This window comes from Zea mays, chromosome 9 (genome assembly GCF_902167145.1).
Source record: "Zea mays cultivar B73 chromosome 9, Zm-B73-REFERENCE-NAM-5.0, whole genome shotgun sequence".
NCBI lineage: Eukaryota > Viridiplantae > Streptophyta > Magnoliopsida > Poales > Poaceae > Zea > Zea mays.
This window is the reverse complement of record NC_050104.1, coordinates 71076055-71098802: the sequence shown is the minus strand read 5'-3', so window position 1 is coordinate 71098802 and position 22748 is coordinate 71076055.

Below are 22748 nucleotides of genomic sequence, written 5' to 3'. Positions count from 1 at the left end.
AGTTAGTAGTTTTTGCGAGTCATGCATGCGGTTCGCTCGTCGTTGCGATGTCGACGATGTCCGTCTACCCTTAGTCTACCCCCTAGACAACCCTATCTACCCCTCCATGTGCATAGCCTCGCCATCGCGTCTTTCGCTTGTTCGTGTGTCGTTGACACGCGTCGAGCGTGTTGTCCATCTGCGTCGTCGCACGAGCAGTGCGTACATCGCCCTCGTGCGTTGCGCGTTTCGTTGCATGTCAGTAAACCTCTTCATCTAGAATCGCTCGTGTTAATTAACTACGCATTTAAAACAACGACTATTCGAATATCGAATTGATCGAGATCAGGTAATAATTTTATTTGCACCTTTAATAAATATCCATCAATATAATTACGTGGGATTAAATATTTCAGTTCATATTCGCTTGTGTAAACGCGAGAAGCTGACGATTGTAGTATTGGCTATCCCTGTTCATTTCTCGCACGGTTTTAAATGCGAGCTCTATATCGTGTGTATATAAATGTATCTGTTTTCTTGTATATTGTATTGTTTCCTTTTATGATTCAAGATGTGAATGTCCTACTCATTTTATAATTCATCTCCCCGCATATACACAATTATTACCTAAGGATTTACTAGTTTTTTTTATTTATCCTGTCCTTGATTACCTATTTGGGTTGGATTATTTCTGAATTAGCTTTATGCTAGCGCTCTACTCTAATCAATGAACATGATGAGATTATTTATGATATAATTTTTACTTCTGGATATGATTATGGCATTGTGATATGGATATGATTATGGAATTGTGATATTTAAGGGGGCTCGAGCTGTTTCTCCAGTACCTCTCCGTAAGGATTTGTTCGTTGGATGACCACCTGGGATAACAGTACAGCTATGAGGATGGAATGGGACACCCTTAGCTAATTATTTAGAGGAACTGAGGTGTAGTTTGCTTCACCATCGTGCCATCAATGGGGCTCGGTGTACGTGACTCGCTCTGCCACGAGGGTGGTTTGCCCCTTAGGGAGGAATACGGTGCATTTAGGAAACCTATCGGGTGGCTACATTTTACGAAATCTTTGTAAAGTCTTCGTAGTGAATCCCTAGCCGCTAACCTTAGGAGTGAACAAGGGTCTTGCAAACCCGGGCTAGAGAAGGAATCACGACTCGTGGGTAAAGTGTGCAACCTCTATAGAGGGTTAGAAACTGATATATCAGTCGTGCTCACTGTTATGAGCGGCCTTGGGAGCTCCTTTGATTAGATTGATAAGATATACTATGGCTATGAATGATGATGAGGAGGATGGTCTTAATGATGATGATTATAACTATAGATTATGGTATTTTCTCTTGGTGGGAGTGCTTTTGGGTAAATAACTAGGGGTTATTGCTAAAACTTGGCTCTCTACTAGTAATAAATATCTGCCCAACTAAAAGCAATTGCTCTGAGCTTCACCCCACATACAACTAGTCCACTTTAGCCAAACGAGATATTTGCTGAGTACGTTGATGTGTACTCACCCTTGCTTAAAACACCAATACACCAGGTTGTCCGCATTGCAACCCCTGCTCAGGAGAAGATGAAGGCATAACAGAGGATTTCCAGGAGTTTCAAGACTATGATGAGTTCTAGGTGTGGGTTAGTGGCAAACCCCCAGTCAGTTGCCTGTGAAGGTCGTATCTTACTAAGTTTTGTATTCGCACTTTGGTCTATGTATAAGACTATGTGGATGTCTAGAACATCATGATGTAATCAAATTAATATCTTTTTACGTTATTATTTGAGCATTGTGTGATGATGTCCAGTTATGTAAACGTTGTGTACGTGAATTTCTGATCCTGGCACGTACATGGTTCGCATTCGGTTTGCCTTCAAAAACCGGGTGTGACAATTTGGTCCAACTTAGGGCGAGGACACCACGTAGATGCCTAGGTAAGATGAAGTGGTTGTTTTCCAAAGCTTTCTAAAGGCTAGGCTTTGATTTCCGCTACACAAGATGGTGCTCGGAATGTTGAAAAGGGTTAATATATATATATATATATATATATATATATATATATATATATATATATATATATATATATATATGCACCAGCTTACTCCTAATGCGGTAATGATGCTCAGGGGCTATATTTGGGCTACACAAAGCCAGGGCATAGAGCCGAATGCATAATGCTTGTACCAAATCCATGAGCTATACTACCAGATGAAGGTAGTTGGGGTGGATCGTCTTCATCACAACTTTGGATGTTATAACTTTGTTTATCAAAAGGAAGCACAATTCCCAACCCTAGCGTACCATAGCAGATGGTCGAATGTTTGGACAAAGGAATGATTCTATATGAAGAATGACTTGGAAAAGAGGGAAGATATCAAGGGTATAATTCAGAGGCTTATCTAGCTTAGCTTCGGATTCAAGAGGCCGACTTGCTACATGAACTTCGAGGCTCAGGATGCTTAATTTCCTTCATTGTCGTTTGTACCCACATTGGTAGAAGAGATCTTGTTTAGGAACACTAGGCGTTTAACATCTGGCCACTTAAGACTGAATGGGCGATGTCGGAGCTAAAAGAAAGATAGAACTTCGGAGCAAGAGCCGGGGGTTGGTTTGATTGAAATTTACAAACAAACTTGTGAGTGAGTTTGGAGAGTCATGTCATGAATGGTTGGAGGCTATTGAGGACAAGTGTAATAAGATCCTCGAAAACTATAATAAGAAGGAAGACAAAGCGTTGAGCATGTCTTTCATAGCTCAAAAAAATTCGATTGAACAATGTTTTCGATGCAATCAGGTTCATTTATCCCGACTACTCCCAGCTATCTCAAGGTAAAGGGAAGAAAAGAAAGCAGAAGCAAGTAAAAGTTACCACCTAACAATGTAGGACTTCTACGACACAAGACGAGCATGGTAGGATGAAGGGCAGATTCGAGAAAAAGGCGATTATCATAGAGATGAGATTGGTTATAGAAGGTATGAAATGGCTTTTTAATTGTCTTTTGGCTACAATGTGTATTGTGAGGCTTTCTTTTCTATGTCTTATTCATATTTTTACAGGCAAGTCTTGAGGTTGAGGAATTTGTTGAGTTGCCCATACTTAACAAAACTCCTCTGGCCAAAATCGAGGCAGAGCTAAAGAAAACCTTGACTCCAACACCTTCGATAGAGATTGATGAACTTTAAACCACTTTGGAGGCTTCAGGGGAGAAGGTTATTGCAATAACAATGGTAACCAAAGAAACAAGTATGTGCATCGCGATCACAACAACGACGACAACTGAAGAGTTGCCTGCAGTTGCACGATTACTAGGAGCAGAGGATGCCAAAGCTTCAATGGTGCTTGTATCGCTAGAAGTGGACAACTGATCAAGGCATTAAAGGTCCAGAAAAATGTCGTAGTTGAAGTCGCATGGACAACAATTATGAAGCTTCACATGGAAGTCATCGAGCTTCGGTTTGATAACATAGAGAAGGAAAAAATACTTAACATTTTGGAAGAACATTTGGTTGGGAGCCAAAGCAAGCTCCAGATGACTATTAAGGAGAAGAATGTTGTGTTGGAAATCAAAAAACCAAAAATAACAAAATTTTGGAGCTTGAAAATATAATTTTGCAACCGGTGAAACACTTCCAAGAGCTCGATGCTGAGATGAAGTGGAATGCCAAAATCTACCAAGCTAAAGATGCAAAACTAAAAAATGAGCTGGCAGATGTGATTGAAAATTTTGAAGTGGAAAAGGCAAAGAGTGAAATTTTTAGTGATGAGAAGTCCATCTTCAAAAGATTGTCGACGAGCTACGAAGCTCGAATGAAGAATGCTTCTCTATAGCCGCCTAGTACTGCCAGAGGTTAAAGGCCACCTTCGCTTCAATTGGGGCCAGCTCCGGTGAGAAGAACTACGTAGATGGTGATGCCACCAGAGTTGTAAAATGGATCAATGGATAGGTAGAGGTCTTCGGTAGAATTCTTTCAACTAGAGAAGATTACTGTGCATGGATAGGTGCTCGAAAAAGTTGGTTGTGAACCAAAAGGCTGCTAGCCAATTTGATTTTTTAGTCTCCTGAAGAGATGTGAATAAGCCTTCAGCCGAAGCCTCCATACGGCGTAGGAAATTTTTTACTAATATTTGGAATGCTGGGGGAGGGAGCTATCCACTGAAGTATCAAAGAAAATAATGGAAAATGTGTTTGCTTAATAGTTTGATTTGCTTCGTCGTCAATTGGCTTAATCTATTACCAACGCTTTTCACCTTATAGGTGGAGAAGGCAACGAAGGAGGCCGCAACAATTAGGGAGGCGCAAACAATAAAGGAGCTTGAAGGTATTATCTTTGTCTTCTTGTCGAAGCTTTTATTCGTTAATAACTTTTTTAAATATGCCCTCCTATAGGAGGTTATTGAAGAATACTGACTAGAGGATGCTCTAGAGCTTAAAACTACGCTGGCTGCTATATATCAGGTGAAAAAGACAAGGGACGAAGTTGTACTTAAGATTTGTAATGATATTTACAATAAAGTCCTTAGGAAGGACTACTTTGTAGAAAATATTTCACATACTATTTGTGCAATGTAAAAGATTTTGTTTCGCTGATGTATTTGTGCCTTTGTGATTTCTGAAATTGAAATTTATCTTTTTGGGCCAAAAGCGAATACACCTTCCCTTCTTTTCACGCATGACAAAAGCGATGAGCAATACTGTGAAGATGTATTTGTTTCGCTGATGTATTTGTGCCTTTGTGAATGATGCAGTAATGTGAAGATGTATGTTCCATGATATGCCTCAATGATGCAAATGATGTGAACGATACAAAGCATATATTATTTGTGTCGAAACTTTGTCGAAAGTTGTTGTAACACCCCTAGTGTTACTGCTACTAAAGCTTGAGCATAACATCGTAAGCCTTGGCAGATTATGTGTTTATCACACCTGGAGTACATCCACGAGGCAAAAAAATTTCAAAACAAATTGAATTGATGTGATATGTCATGGGTACAACCCTAGGGTAGGGTGCTTAACCCTAAACTGAGCTTAGGAGTTCAATAAAGCCCAAATGAGTTAGGTTCTCAAAACTTACTTGTAATAATCATAAAATGTCACCATGGATGGACTTAAGTGGCATTCAAACCCTAGAAATATCAAAAACCCTGAATAGACCCCTGGAAAACCCTGGACTGAAACCCTAGGGGGTTATATGCAAATGTTGCACCCTTCTGGACCTAAGTGCAAGTATCAAAGTAAAATGGGCACCTTAAACCCACTAACTTTTATATTCAAGGATTTGCAAGAGGAATAGTGGGATTTGGACCTTTTTGTAAAAAAGACCCATGAAAGCTATGTAACTAAGTCTGAATTTCACCAGGTTGAGACCATCTTTGGAGCTGTGTATCTCTTCACTCATGAGGATTCTGTCCTAGGTTAGTGCATCAAAATGATAGAGCTACTATAGGGGTATAAGTTCAATTAAGAAACCCAACCCTAAAACCTTGTGGAAATCTCATAAAAACATACCCAAAACCGAGCCAGCAGAACTCTGAATTTTTCAGACCAAAAACAGTGACCTGAAACTAAAGGTGCAATGTATCGAGCTAGGTTTGGAGTCTTTTGTGGCCAAGCTAGAGGGTTAAAGTCTATGAGCTGTGTAGATAAATTAGAGACCATTAGAAGATGATTAAGTGTTCCTAAGACAAGTAGGCTTGATCCTATACAAAGATTGAAGAAAAAGCTGCTCAAAGTCGTGCTGTCAGACTAGCAGTTTCAGGTTATCAGACAGAACAGTCTGTTCTGAATATTGCCTGTTTGCTCCAGTTTGAGGCCTTGTAAGAAGTGTCCTGGGTGACTTTGTGCCAAAATGTCTTAAGCAAAGTTGGATAGGTTGTGTTCATGAGCGAGTTTTATTAAGAAACTTTGGCCTGGTGTTATGAAGATTTAGGAGATCAGGGCGCCTAAATTACCCCTGTCAGAAAGAAGGCAATGGGGTAAATAACTGAAAATTGGTTCAGGCAAACAGAAATGGTAACCAGATTTTATAGTCAACTTTTGGATGCCATAACTTCTAATCTAAGAGGTTTGGGTCTATGAAATCTGTAGAAAATTGGTAGGCCTTGGATTACTAAACAAGTTTTATTAACAGTGATTAATATGCTTACTCAGAAAATGAGAGAAATAGCTAGCTGAAGATGGGGGGATCAGTTATCTGTTGAAGATTCAGAAGCACTGAAATATTTACCCTCCTTGTCGTGACCAACTTTGGAATAGGATGAAGATTGGGATGGTGTGCTGGCAGGGGTATTCAGATTTGCTCATCACTGAAATATCACTTGTGCAAATATCCAGAACAGTGCCATCCTATCTTCACCGCCCTCTCTTTTGGACACGGATAAACTTCATCCTGCATGACCATACTCTGTGAACCTGCATGGATCTGTTTGGGGGAGCCACGATTGCATCTAAAGTTCATAGTTGTCCTTGCTGCAAGTTCAAGCATCCAACCCCTTTGATCTTTTCTCTGCCTATATAAAGAGCAACCGGGGAGGGAAAGGCAGGAACCCACCCAGTGATCCTTAGTTCACCATCAACCATATTGAGCAGCCGCGATTAGTAGTAATACACCCCCAAATCATATCCTAGACACGCCCAAGTTCCATCGATCAAGGCACTGAACTTATTTGATGACCACCCCGGCAACACCTCGGCTTCACGTGGCCAGGCGACTGTGGTATGTCTTAACCCCCACAAGTTGATGTTCTAGCATCCTCGTACCTTGGTGAAGCTCACCGAGAAGTCCGTTTGGTCCTTACGGTCTTAGTTTGGTCGGAACACGGGCTTGACACCGCGTAAACTGCCCTGGTGATGACCCACTCAAGATTCAGATGGTCCGAGGGCAATTCTTGTGAGCATCGTACTGCCCATGTCTAGCTCGTGCCCCCTGTGCCTTTAATTTGTCGGGTCCGGTGCTCAAATCGGCCGAGCTTGGACCGCGGTGCTGGAGCTCCACCGTGGGTGCGGTCCGACCGCTCTGTGAGTTCACAAGTCAAATCCATGGCCGAAATTGCTCAGGGTAGGTTAGGGTTTGCTCTAGTCACTATCCCATGACTGCTCGGGCTCCCGTCCGTCGCCGGGTCACGGGGAGGATGCGTCCGCACCGCCAGCAATGTCAGGGACTCAATTTGTGAAGACCAGAAAGATAGAAGGGACCCAAAGTAAAGTGTCAGTGGCTGGTATAATCTGATTGAGGGCTTTTGTTCCAAATTGTTACTTTGGCGGGGGCTTTGTGCAAAACCGGCAGCGCTGCTGTGGGCGCGCCCCGTTTTCCGTTAAAGCTGGGCCGGTTGGGCCAGTTTGGGCCCAACACTCTTAATAGTTTTCCTTTTTCTTTTTTTCCAAGCAGCTTTAGAAATCTATAGAAAATTGCAGAAAAATGCTAAAAATATCAAACCAATTTTGCTAGACTCCTAATTTCCCATAGTATTTAGTAAAAATAGTTTCATGATTTTTAGTCCAAATAGGGAATTATAGAGTATTTAAAATACCCAAGAACCATGTTTCTAGATTTTTAGGGAATGTATAATAAATTCAAAATTCACTAAATTTTTAGGGTAATCTCTAAATGATATTTAGAAGCCTTGGGTAGAGTTTGGTATGATTTGGGCCATGTTTGATACTTAGAACCCAAAACCCTACCCCTTCCTTTTGGACTTCACTATTGACTCCGAAAACCCTAAGTTCTCAGAGATCCGTGAAGGAAGTTATATTCAAGACCTTAGATAATAAACTTATATTTTCTTAGCATTTTCATAAGCATTCATATGCATAATGCATTTCAATTAGGTACGATAATTGATCACGTGATGCGGAAGACGAGCCAAGTCGACCCCAAGTGCGGGCTACTCCGCATGGTGATGTTGAAGGACGAACCTGCTGGATCAAGTGCTAAGGCAAGGATGATCATCAAGTGGTCGTCACCTAACAAACACTAACATAGTGTTTCTTCTAGGCAAGCCCCGGTGCATGCAACCCTTTCCTTGTGTTTTTAAATAATTTTTGCACACTTTAAGTCTAGTGAAATGTGCAATAGGTTTATAGGAGTTGCTTGGAAAACCTTTGATGCATTGTCTTCCTTGATATCCATACCTTTATAGATACTTCTGGTGAAGTATCAAAATATGATTTACAAAAATGCTTAGCCCTGCTTAGATCTTGTGGATAGAGGTTGTCTTTTGCAATACTGCCTAGCTCAAGGGTTATCCTGAGGAAGGATGACTTCTACCTGCAAGAATATATTTTCATTGGGAGCATGGTGGGATCTTACTGCAAAGTTCCCTGTGATGCTCTTTTCATCCTAAGGAACACAAACAATCCTAAGGATGGAAGTACTTAAATCGGGACTTGGGCTAGGAACAGGTGATGTTCTACCCAGGTTGATTAAGGATTGGATGTGTATGTAGGCTTGATGGTCGAGGACCCTTTAACTGGTCACATGCCTCGTCATGGGTAAGGTTTGCCTCGGGCAGACTAAGGCTAGAATAAGATAACACTCAATGGGAGTGGAGCGGTGGCGAGAGTAGCATGTACCCTTCGTGGCAAGCGGCTGGACGGTGGTGTATCTGTGCTCTCGGTTGACGTGAACCTGATCAGGTCTTCAGAACCCCGGTGGCGGGTTGAAATATGCAATGGTTAAGTGCTACATATGTCGTGTGATCGAAGATCCTCAGCTGAGTATAATCGATTTGGATCGTCGTACCTTCGCGGTTATGAAGACTTGGTCACTGCCCTACAACCTAAGTCAGGGTGTGAACCTCATGAATAAAAATGATGTTGTATTGATGAGATGGTGAAATTAGACCAGATGCAAATAGAGTCTATTAATATTTAATCTGGCGTTAAAATATTGAAAATAAGGACTCACTTTAGTAAGCTATTTCTGCAAAAGTATCTAATTTGATTCTTGCTAAAACTTTTCCTTGATTCCCAAATCCAGCATACCCTTGAGAGTCTTTTCTTTAGTCGGGTAAGTCTTGCTGAGTAATTCCATACTCAGGGTTTTATTCCCTGTTGTTTTTCAGGGTATAGTTTTGTGCTGCTGATGATGGTGTTAAGTGCCGGTGGGCTCGACCTTCTTATAAGTCTAAGTACTTCTTCTATACTTCTTAATGAGGATGGTCACTTGAGCTAGCATATATTTCAAACTTATACTTTTGTAATCACTCCGATAAAATAATGTAAAATTTTTGTAACCTGTAAAATTTGGTAATAAGATTTCCGCTGCAAAAATGTTGTGTGTGTGATTTGTGTTACTTAATCCCGCGGTTCTGGTTGTAAGTGGTTTATCCGATGTCCTTGGGCAATCGGACGGATCCTGTTAAGTTATCTGGTGCACATGCATAGCTGTCTGAGGTCTTTGAGACAAGGACAAGTGCATGTGGGCCCAATAACTTGGGAGGTTCTGCCACAGCTGGTATTGGAGCAGGATTAAGTATATACAGTCACATACGTATTTTCAAAACAAAAGTTTTGGTTTTAGAAAACCTATTTTCAACTAAAACATTGTTTGGCTTTGAAAAACAGCTTTGAAAAACTATAATGCTAGCGACATCCTCTATTAAGCCCTAAATTAAGGACTATCAGGTGGCTTAGTTCAAACCACTAACCCACAACCGGGTGGGTATTGCATACATGTGTATTGTTATTTTTGAGGCTATTCAATTTTGAATGGATCGACGCTCAAGGTAAGGTGAGATGTGAGAGCATGACCGAACAAACGTCGGTCTAGGGAAGAGTGTAAAAAGCGCTTGATTATATACATGTTCCACATATGTATATATGAAGGCTGTGATGTGGAGTATTATTTTTCTGGGAATTCAGTACCCCATGGATGTGTATGGGTATACAAACATGGGAATACTGAGAAGTGTAATGTACTTGTAACGACGCACCTACGCTCAGGTAAGAAGGTAAGTTACCATAATGAGTTGCCCTATGGTTAAAGTGTGGCAGCAGCGCCTATGCGTGGCTCGGTGCTTAATGATGAGCTGGCCTCCATATAGAAATATATGGAGTATAAACTGTGATAAACTGTCATGTGTGAATTGCATCATGGGAAATTGGGCTGTGATGGAATTTTCTGCAGGTACACTAACCTCGAAAACGTATGTGTAGCTGACGACTAGAAATATACCGTGAGAGTCGTAAGTATGCCACCGAGATAGAACGCTATCGCCACATTATGTTGGCAAAATCAATGAGGACGAATAGGACGAGCATGCATCCTGATTGTTGCATCATATTTGTCACCTATACACCCAAGATGCTTTTCTCATCTTTATTCCAGTAACCAGTGATTGTAAATAATGTGGTGTAATGCGGTATTATGAACTTCGGTGGAATTACTGTTCTCCATTCTTTAGGTAATCTATTTAGGAATTATATGTGTTTCCTCTTGTGCTTGATACGTTGATAGAAGGTTGGTGACTTGATTGCCTAAACCCAAAACTAGGCCATGTTCTTAATTAGTGAACCATGACCCAAATTTGATTTTTTCGTTATCACTCCATGACCAAACACATAAAAAAATAAATGCCTAGATAATTTCTTTGTTGGACCTAAAGTGTACCTAGACTTGAAACAAGAATCTCGAGCCATGTCTCCATCCTAAACCATATCCTTATTCAATTGGTGCAAGCTGATGTACCTTATCCAGTTCGCCTGTTCTTAAGGATCGCTATGTTGCTTTATCAACCTAGAAAAGACATGCCCGATCAATTTCTTGAATTTGATGCCTTTGGTTTTCTTATATCTCCCGAAGGCATACTAATTTGATCTTATCACCATTTTCCTCCGTATCTAATCAGATACCAATCCTTGACCTTGTAATTGTTGCGATGACATAGAAATATGCTTGGGGCTGATGTTACAGTCTCCCATCGTACTCCCTCACCAACCAATTTAGGTTCTGGCCATGCCTTGTTCATTTCATCGGGCCATAATCTATTTGGCTCTCTACTTGTAACCGTTTTGACAGGTAGAGTTTCTTTGTATATTGTTACCCTTGCTCAATCTATTGGCGTGGCGCGAGATTTCTTATTGGTTACGTTTGGTAATGGTGTTGTGAATACAACCGATGGTGTCGCAACGAAATCGAGGGCCTCCTGTGGACGATCGACACATGGATGCGCTACTTGGCACGCGCTGGTATCACAGTTAGTAGTCATAATCCATTATGAGACTATATCAATGTGTTATCTTAGCACAATCTGTTTTTGCTACGTGAGATTCATTATTGGTGCCAGTTCGGTGATGGTGTCATGATTAAGGACTTATGGTGCCACAGCGAAACTGAGAGCCCCTTGTGAATGTACACGCAAGGTTATGCTGCTTGGCGCATGCTGGTATCGATGTCTCTAGTCATGATCCGTTATGGAACTACACTGATGTGTGATCTTCCGTAAACATTTCCCTTGAAACAATTTCTATGTTGTTTGTCAAGTGACCAAGCAACATCTATCATCTCCGTTGGATCAAAAGGGCATACCACTTTCATATATGGTTTCTTTTCTTTTGATCTTGGTGGTGACTACTCATACAAGTTCCTTTTACGTCCTTTGTGTAAAGGTGCAGCCTTGGAGCTCTTTAGTGTTCGAAAACAACTGATTAGCTCTCAAAATGGAGATTAGTTTTTCCCTGCTGCCGAGATGTAGGAGTTTGTTCATTCGCTCTTTTACTTAATCCATGTATTCCCGAACCTAGTCCATTCATCTCGCACGAAGAAACGGGTGAACAACCTGACCAAATGGACTTCTATTCAAATACATGATCTCTTGTTAACCAGAGTGAACTCTCGACCATTGGACTGCCGATGGTACTGAGAGGACTTGCTCGATGTCAAAAGTAGTTCAACAAGTTGGCTTTACTAACTTGTAACTGCCCAATGAACAAAGGTTGAGTTCAGAGATCGTTTTATCGAGCTGTCTAAACTCACTTTTGTACAACCCCTCTTAAGGAAGTATTTTCAAGAATCGAGATTAAGTCGGCCAATAACCACCTAATTATCGCTCTAGTCATGCCTTGATTGCCTCACGTGTGCTTTTCTAGCATGTGTGATTAAGTCGAGCCATGAATAGCGCTGGATAAAACGGACTGGTTGCAAATTCCGCATCTACAGATCCTTCCGCTGGTGATTTTCTCAAATCTATATCATCTTTCATGGACTTGGATTTTCTGGCCAGCTACGGGTCAACTCTGATGTTATTCGATATTCACACCTGTCCCCTGTGCTACGAAGTTACCGTGACCACTTGTTGGTAAACCTTTTTCTGTGTGTTTTACCCAAGAGGTTGCATCTGATTCTGTTTGGATAAAATCGCGTAATTACCGCTCGCTCAACAGACTCAGATAGTACAGTGTCATCAGAAAAAGCGAACTGCACACATGGAACCTTATGTGTTCCTCTGGCAGATATCGTCTCTATTGGTGGACATTTCTAAATTAGCTTAAGGCGATACATGTTATGTCCACTAGAGAAACCACATTCTGAGACACTCGCTTTTGCTTGGAATTGTCTTATGATTGCCGCTGATATGGACATGGGTTACATGCTTCTCTACTCTTGAAAGTCTTTCGCTCTGAATCATGGGACAAGATTCTTTTAAGGGGGGACGGCTGTAACACCCCTGGTGTTACTGCTACTAAAGTTTGAGCATAACATCGTAAGCCTTGGCAGATTATGTGTTTATCACACCTGGAGTACATCCACCAGGCAAAAAAAATCCAAACAAATTGAATTGATGTGATATGTCATGGGTACAACCCTAGGGTAGGGTGCTTAACCCTAAACTGAGCTTAGGAGTTCAATAAAGCCCAAATGAGTTAGGTTCTCAAAACTTACTTGTAATAATCATAAAATGTCACCATGGATGGACTTAAGTGGCATTCAAACCCTAGAAATATTAAAAACCCTGAATAGACCCCTGGAAAACCCTGGACTGAAACCCTAGGGGGTTATATGCAAATGTTGCACCCTTCTGGACCTAAGTGCAAGTATCAAAGTAAAAGGGGCACCTTAAACCCACTAACTTTTATATTCAAGGATTTGCAAGAGGAATAGTGGGATTCTACCTTTTTGTAAAAAAGACCCATGAAAGCTATGTAACAAAGTCTGAATTTCAGCAGGCTGAGACCATCTTTGAAGTTGTGTATCTCTTCACTCATGAGGATTCTGTCCTAGGTTAGTGCATCAAAATGATAGAGCTACTATAGGGGTATAAGTTCAATTAAGAAACCCAACCCTAAAACCTTATGGAAATCTCATAAAAACATACCCAAAACCGAGCCAGCAGAACTCTGAATTTTTCAGACCAAAAACAGTGACCTGAAACTAAAGGTGGAATGTATCGAGCTAGGTTTGGAGTCTTTTGTGGCCAAGCTAGAGGGTTAAAGTCTACGAGTTGTGTAGATAAATTAGAGACCATTAGAATATGATTAAGTGTTCCTAAGACAAGTAGGCTTGATCCTGTACAAAGATTGAAGAAAAAGCTGCTCAAAGTCGTGCTGTCAGACTAGCAGTTTCAGGTTATCAGACAGAACAGTCTGTTCTGAATATTGCCTGTTTGCTCCAGTTTGAGGCCTTGTAAGAAGTGTCCTGGGTGACTTTGTGCCAAAATGTCTTAAGCAAAGTTGGAGAGGTTGTGTTCATGAGCGAGTTTTATTAAGAAACTTTGGCCTGGTGTTATGAAGATTTAGGAGATCAGGGCACCTAAATTACCCCTGTCAGAAAGAAGGCAATGGGGTGAATAACTGAAAATTGGTTCAGGCAAACAGAAATGGTAACCAGATTTTATAGTCAACTTTTGGATGCCATAACTTCTAATCTAAGAGGTTTGGGTCTATGAAATCTGTAGAAAATTAGTAGGCCTTGGATTACTAAACAAGTTTTATTAACAGTGATTAATCTGTCTTACTCAGAAAATGAGAGAAATAGCTAGCTGAAGATGGGGGGGATCAGTTATCTGTTGAAGATTTAGAAGCACTGAAATATCTACCCTTGATATTTACCCTCCTTGTCGTGACCAACTTTGGAATAGGATGAAGATTGGGATGGTGTGCTGGCAGGGGTATTCAGATTTGCTCATCACTGAAATATCACCTGTGCAAATATCCAGAACAGTGCCATCCTATCTTCACCGCATGACCATACTTTGTGAACCTGCGTGGATCTATTTGGGGGAGCCACGACTGCATCTAGAGTTCATAGTTGTCCTTGCTGCAAGTTCAAGCATCCAACCCCTTTGATCTTTTCTCTGTGAACCTGCGTGGATCTGTTTGGGGGAGCCACGACTGCATCTAGAGTTCATAGATGTCCTTGCTGCTAGTTCAAGCATCCAACCCCTTTGATCTTTTCTCTGCCTATATAAAGAGCAACCGGGGAGGGAAAGGCAGGAACCCACCGAGTGATCCTTAGTTCACCATCAACCATATTGAGCAGCCGCGATTAGTAGTACTACACCCCAAATCATATCCCAGACACGCCCAAGTTCCATCGATCAAGGCACTGAACTTATTTGATGACCACCCCGGCAACACCTCGGCTTCACGTGGCCAGGCGACTGTGGTATGTCTTAACCCCCACAAGTTGATGTTCTAGCATCCCCGTACCTTGGTGAAGCTCACCGAGAAGTCCGTTTGGTCCTTACGGTCTTAGTTTGGTCGGAACACGGGCTTGACACCGCGTAAACTGCCCTGGTGATGACCCACTCAAGATTCAGATGGTCCGAGGACAATTCTTGTGAGCATCGTACTGCCCATGTCTAGCTTGTGCCCCCTGTGCCTTTAATTTGTCGGGTCCAGTGCTCAAATCGGCCGAGCTTGGACCGCGGTGCTAGAGCTCCGCCGTGGGTGTGGTCCGGCCGCTCTGTGAGTTCACAAGTCAAATCCATGGCCGAAATTGCTCGGGGTAGGTTAGGGTTTGCTCTAGTCACTATCCCATGACTGCTCGGGCTGCCCTCCGTCGTCGGGTCACGGGGAGGATGTGTCCGCGCCGCCGGCGATGTCAGGGACTCAATTTGTGAAGACCAGAAAGATAGAAGGGGCCCGAAGTAAAGTGTCAGTGGCTGGTATAATCTGATTGAGGGCTTTTGTTCCAAATTGTTACTTTGGTGGGGGCTTTGTGCAAAACCGGCAGCACTGCTGTGGGCGCGCCCCGTTTTCCGTTAATGCTAGGCCGGTTGGGCCAGTTTGGGCCCAACACTCTTAATAGTTTTCCTTTTTCTTTTTTCCAAGCAGCTTTAGAAATTTATAGAAAAATGCAGAAAAATGCTAAAAATATCAAACCAATTTTGCTAGACTCCTAATTTCCCATAGCATTTAGTAAAAATAGTTTCTTGATTTTTAGTCCAAATAGGGAATTATAGAGTATTTAAAATAGCCAAGAACCATGTTTCTAGATTTTTAGGGAATGTATAATAAATTCAAAATTCACTAAATTTTTAGGGTAATCTCTAAATGATATTTAGAATCCTTGGGTAGAGTTTGGTATGATTTGGGCCATGTTTGATACTTAGAACCCAAAACCCTACCCCTTCCTTTTGGACTTCACTATTGACTCCGAAAACCCTAAGTTCTCGGAGATCCGTGAAGGAAAGTTATATTCAAGACCTTAGATAATAAACTTATATTTTCTTAGCATTTTCATAAGCATTCATATGCATAATGCATTTCAATTAGGTACGATAATTGATCACGTGATGCGGAAGACGAGCCAAGTCGACCCCAAGTGCGGGCTACTCCGCATGGTGATGTTGAAGGACGAACCTGCTGGATCAAGTGCTAAGGCAAGGATGATCATCAAGTGGTCGTCACCTAACAAACACTAACATAGTGTTTCTTCTAGGCAAGCCCCGGTGCATGCAACCCTTTCCTTGTGTTTTTAAATAATTTTTGCACACTTTAAGTCTAGTGAAATGTGCATTAGGATTATAGGAGTTGCTTGGAAACCCTTTGATGCATTGCCTTCCTTGATATCCATACCTTTATAGATACTTCTGGTGAAGTATCAAAATATGATTTACAAAAATGCTTAGCATGCTTAGACCTTGTGGATAGAGGTTGTCTTTTGCAATACTGCCTAGCTCAGGGGTTATCCTGAGGAAGGATGGCTTCTACCTGCAAGAATATATTTTCATTGGGAGCATGGTGGGATCTTACTGCAAAGTTCCCTGTGATGCTCTTTTCATCCTAAGGAACACAAACAATCCTAAGGATGGAAGTACTTAAATCAGGACTTGGGCTAGGAACAGGTGATGTTCTACCCAGGTTGATTAAGGATTGGATGTGTATGTAGGCTTGATGATCGAGGACCCTTTAACTGGTCACATGCCTCGTCATGGGTAAGCTTTGCCTCGGGCAGACTAAGGCCAGAATAAGATAACACTCAATGGGAGTGGAGCGGTGGCGAGAGTAGCATGTACCCTCCGTGGCAAGAGGCTAGACGGTGGTGTATCTGTGCTCTCGGTTGACGTGAACCTGATCTGGTCTTAAGAACCCCGGTGGCGGGTTGAAATATGCAAGGGTTAAGTGCTACATATGTCGTGTGATCGGAGATCCTTAGCTGAGTATAATCGATTCGGATCGTCGTACCTTCGCGGTTATGAAGACTTGGTCACTGCCCTACAACCTAAGTCAGGATGTGAACCTCATGAATAAAAATGATGTTGTATTGATGAGATGGTGAAATTAGACCAGATGCAAACAAACTCTATTAATATTTAATCTAGCGTTAAAATATTGAAAGTAAGGAGTCACTTTAGTAAGCTATTTCTGCAAAAGTATCTAATTTGATTCTTGCTAAAACTTGAGAGTCTTTTCTTTAGTCGGGTAAGTCTTGCTGAGTAATTCCATACTCAGTGTTTTATTCCCTGTTGTTTTTCAGGGTATAGTTTTGTGCTGCTGATGATGGTGTTAAGTGCCGGTGGGCTCGACCTTCTTATAAGTCTAAGTACTTCTTCTATACTTCTTAATGAGGATGGTCACTTGAGCTAGCATATATTTCAAACTTATACTTTTGTAATCACTCCGATAAAATAATGTAAAATTTTTGTAACCTGTAAAATTTGGTAATAAGATTTCCACTACAAAAATGTTGTGTGTGTGATTTGTGTTACTTAATCCCGCGGTTCTGGTTGTAAGTGGTTTATCCGATGTCCTTGGGCAATCAGACGGATCCTGTTAAGTTATCTGGTGCACATGCATAGCTGTCTGAGGTCTTTGAGACAAGGACAGGTGCATGTGGGCCCAATAATTTGGGAGGTTCTGCCACAGTTGTAGATGAATCCTACCTTCATATTAAGGTCTTTGGGATCTGACTCTGCATTCTCTCAGGAACGACTTCAAAGCCATTTTACCTTTACTAGGTGTTTTCTTTCTGACTCTGTATTTCCAACGTCTTCAAAGTATTTTCACCTTTACTAGGTGTTTTCTTTCTGACTCTGCATTCCCTTTGGAACAACTTCGGAGTCTTGATCCTTCCTCCATACAAAGGCCTTCGGGATCTTTTCACTTTTTAGTTGCTTGATGGTGCAACCGCTAAGTTACATTTGCAAATTTGATAGAGATACCTATCTTCGTAGTCAGCTGCAATGAAAAGAAATTACAAGAAAATGTAGTAAACAATAGATATGTAAGCTTCTTGCGATGACATCAGCTTCATCGGTTCAACCCCTTAAGCCTTATTATATATGTTTAGTTTCTTGAACCATGTTGTTAACTGTGCGAGCTTCGAAGGGCTCCTTTCTATCATGCTGCTACATGTATTGTACCAGGAATTAAGGATGGCCGATGCGGACATGATCATATGGAGGCCAAGGACTAGGCAAAGGATTGAAACTATAGAGGCCAATGACTAGGCAAAGGATTGCATGAAACTATAGAGGCCATGGGTTGTTGAGGCTTCAACTCTTGATGCTGGACATGTTGTGGAATATATGGTGGATAATATGAAGATGCACTTAATACATCCTTCGGCTGAGTTGTTTGAGCAACAACAATAGCGATATATTTTTTTCTTTTGTATAGTTATTTAGTAGGTTTTTGTAGTATGACCCTTGTTTTCTCCATAGAAAACACAATAAAGCTTCCTTGGTTGTGTGTTGAATCTTCCACCAAAACTTCGGGCTCCTCTTGCTCTCCTTGGAGCTGGTGGGCAGAAGTTGCTCTATGAGGATTGTTGTTGTGTTTCTAAATCCTGGTGCTGACTCTGTTGCCCTTGAGACTGGCTAGCCTTCTCTTCATTCTAGATAGGCTTGTGGATGCTTCGGATGTGTCTTGGGTGAAACTTTCCTCTGAAGCCCCTAGCAGTATCTACATATCTTTGTGCTTCGTCTCTCCTTTGGCAAAAATCATTATCCACCCTAATGTACTCATCCATCATTAGCAGCACCTTCTCAAGGGAATGAGGGGGTTTCCTAGCAAAGTACTGAGTCGTTGGTTCTGGATGAAGCCCTTTGAGCATTGCTTCTGTGACAATGTTATCTTATAGAGTTGGCGCCTGAGCCCAGAGCTGAAGAAACCTCGGGACTTAAGCCTGGAGGTCTTCATCTGTCACACCCGGATTTAAAGACAAATCTAGATGCATCTCACATGTGTGCCAAGATCAAGTCTCACACATATGATGACTCGGTGCATAGAAAAACAATGTCACATACTTATTACTTAATACAATTTCTGCACAAAATAACTAAATAAAATGCACCATATGTTGATGATTCAAATTTAACGGTATGCATAGAAAAGGCTTACAACTCTAAGATGATGAGGAATTTTGCATAGCTCGAATGCTCATAATCCAAGGAGTCGAGCACCAGCACCTTTCCAACCTTAGGATAAATGATGAAGCATATCCAGTGGTCCCTGTATGATTCAAATTTGTGATGCATGTGTATTGAAATTATTAATTTTAGTTATACAAAATCACACTTACTTAAAGTTGTACGGGGCCACTATGGCTTCCCCGTATTGAAATTCAAGCATTGTATGTCCTATGTTGGTCGCGTATCTTGCTTCAAAATCCTTCTTCATATTTTGTCTATGCTTCTCAACTTCTTCGTCCATCTTTCCCTATAATTCTTTGTTGTGTTTCCCAATTCTGAAAGTGTGATTTTCCTAGCATATCTGTATTGGGTTGAGATATACAACCCTTTTATAGACACTAGCATTGAGATTGGTACTGTAAAGGATCTCTTGCTGATCATGTTGCATTCTACAAGGCACACATGCATGTTAGATACTAAAAATTTATACAACTCAATAATAATAACACATATATGTGGAAGTATGTGTGACACTTACAATGCAAACATCGTTACGAGTTGCACGTTGAGTCTCTAAAGGCTCATCATTAACCACATGTCCTCGAATGTAACAATAGTCTTTTGGCTTCAACAAATAAAATCATGGTTCGGTATATGTACACTTATGGTGTCGATGCCAGGAAAAACTACATGCTTCGGTTTGTTGTTGCATTTCTTCTAATTGTTAGAAATGATCTGTTCAGCATAGATGACCTATGCAACAAGATTAACAAGGATCCATGGGTCATCTTTGTAACCTACCTTACTTAGATTAAGAACTCTAACCCCATAGTTGTCCATCGTAACGTGTTTGTCTTCAACCCATTGACATTGGAAAACCGAGATCTGAAATGTATACCATAGTCTAGTTCCCATATGTCCTCAATAAAGCCAAAATTTGTACTAATCTCACCTGTTTCATCGTCTATGGCCTCACATCAAACACCACTGTTCCGTGACATGATTTTTTGTCCTTGGACTTGGTACAAAATGTGAATCCACTAATGTCATAGGTTTCCATGTTGTGACCTGGCGTGATGGTCTAGATGCCAACCCCTTGATGGTTTGTTCTTCTATTGTCTCCCCATGTGGAATGTCCTTCACCATTGGCGATGTGATGAACCACTGCTTGTGGTTCTTCAATACCCAATCATCTGTATGCAAAGGATTTTTCTCGTGAAGCTCATTGATATATCGTTGGATAAATGGCTCCATTATCGATGGATGATGTAGGATGCTATGATGTGCCTCTAGTACTGTTTAATCCGGTGGGATGAAAGATCTCTGTCCCATCCTCCCTCTTCCATACAATCTACCCTCGTGTCGTGATAGAGGAAAACCTATTGCAACTTGGTCTTTTAGGATACTATTGTAGAATGGACCTCTAGACTCAATGGCCTCTTTAGTATAGTACCCCTCTATGATGGATGCCTCAGGACGAGCATGAGTTAATACATAGCCATTAAGTATTGACATTAAACGCTCATATGTCCACATTTCATGCAAGTACATGGTACCCAATGCCTCTATTTGTGGCACCAAGTTCACCACAAGGTGCAACATAATATCCAAAAATGGAGGGAAACACATCTCAAACTATGATATTGTCTCCACTGTGAATTCCTAAAGAGATGCCAACTCATCACTGTCAATTACCTTTTGTGAAAGCCTATTGAAAAAGTAGCACAACCATGTGATTTCCATCTTTAATAACATAGGATTTATAGCCTTGATGGCAATAGGTAGAAAAGTAGTAAGCATGACATGACAGTCATGTGAGTTGTAGTTGGTGACTATTAGGTCTTTCACTGGCACAATAGTCCGTATTCTAGAGCAGAATCTAGATGGGTCTTTTAAATTCTTGAGCCAAACACACATCGAATGGTTCTCATCTACATTGAGATTGTAGCTTGCTGCTGGGATACGGTACTTCCCATTTTCTTGAAGAATATGATGAATTTCTTTTTATGCCTAAATTTACCAAGTCCATGCATGAATTGAGCCCTTCTTTTGTTTTGCTCTTTACGTCTAGCAAAGTGCCAATTATGGTTTCAAACACGTTCTTCTGAACATGCATACCATCGATCGTGTGCCACACATCTATCTCTATCTAGTAACGCAAATACTCGAAGAAAATAGGCTTCTTCTTGAATGTAGCCCCTAGAGCTGGTTTGGTATCCTTCCTTGTTTTTTCTGTCTTTTGTGCTCTTCCCAAAAACAAATTTGATATTACTAACTCTTTCAAAAACTCTTTGACAATTATTGTTACCCGATGGAGCAGTAGAATGTAGTTCATCATTATTTTTGAAGTACTTATCCATCTTTTGAATGTGGTACCTGTGTCCTTTCAATAAAAACATTTGTGCCTCATGTACACTATCTTCTTTGATGCAGAAAGGGACATGTAAGAAGTTTCATGAATGCATACTACACAACCAATCTTTCCCTTAAACTGACCTAATAATATGAAGAGAGCAGGGTAATCGTTCGTCGTAACAAAAATAATTGCTCTCAGCGTGAATGAATCTTTACGATACTCGTCTAACATTTGAACACTCATTTCCCACAGACTTTCATATCCTCCATTAAGGGCTCCAAAAATACATCCATGTCAACTACAGGTTGTGTAGATTTAGAAATAAGGATGGTTAGCAACATGTATTTTTCGTTTCTACATCAACCATGGAGGAAGGTTGTAGATAGTGAGGATCACCAGCCATGTACTATGCTTGCTGCTCCTCTCAGCAAATGGATTCATTCCATCGGTACTCAGTGCGAACCTAATATTTTTTGGTTCATTGGCAAAGTCTTGATGGTTGTCATTGAAATCCTGCCACCGTATCCCATCAGCTAGACGTCGAAGCTTCCCATCGTTTTTATGCTCATTAGAAGCATGTCACCTTATAATTTTGGCATCCTTAGGGTTAGCCAACAAACACCTCAATCGATCGACGACGGGGAGGTACCACATCATCAAAGCAGGAATCTTTTTTAGCACATAATAGTCTACTTATTTTTATTTGCTCGTGGATTTTGATGTCTTCTGTTGGGATTTCTTTCGCTTCTTCCCTTTAGGCACGAATGCAACACACTCTTCATCTCTATAGTCTTTGTTCGTCTTGTACCAACTTGCACCACACTTTGGGCAGTTATCCAAGTCTTTATAATCATCACCTTGATAAAGGATACCGTGATTTCTACACGTGTGGATCTTCTTCACACCAATAGTGAGCGGACTTATTAGTTTCTTTGCATAGTACGTGTTAGCATGCACTTTGTTCTCCTTTGGAAGCATGTCTGTGATAATACTCAAGAACGCATCGAAGCCAACATCAGATAGACCATATCTAACTTTTAACATCAACAACTTTAGCATAGACCGGACCGTTGTGAACTCATTGGTACAACCCTTAGGCTCGTCATAAAAAGGCTCTTCTACTGCCTTCATCAGGGACTCCATACCTCTCATGAAGAACGTCGATGGATCTGTATGATGATGCAATATTGCCTCTAACAACTCTGCATCTTCCTCATCCATATCATTTGGTAGAACATGACTTCTATCACGTTTATTTCCTCCAGCGTAACTATGATTAGTAACATTTGGCACTACATGTTCGTTCTATGGAAGAGGTTGTTGTGTCTCGTGAATGAACTGAAATCTATAGTTGATGTTCGTCGAGTTTCCAGATGTATAAGGTGAAGAGCTACCCTCTCCATGCTTCGTCCAAATTATGTAATCATTCATAAATCCTCATCATACCGGATGAGATATGATTTGTTATGTGTCATCAAATACAACATCATTTTTGCAGTCCATGCATGAACAATATATGTGTTTTGTTTTTGTTCTCCAAGCATGGTTCATAGCGACATCAATAAATCTGTCATGGTTTTGGAAATAGGGGACAATAAGATTTGTGTTCGGCAGG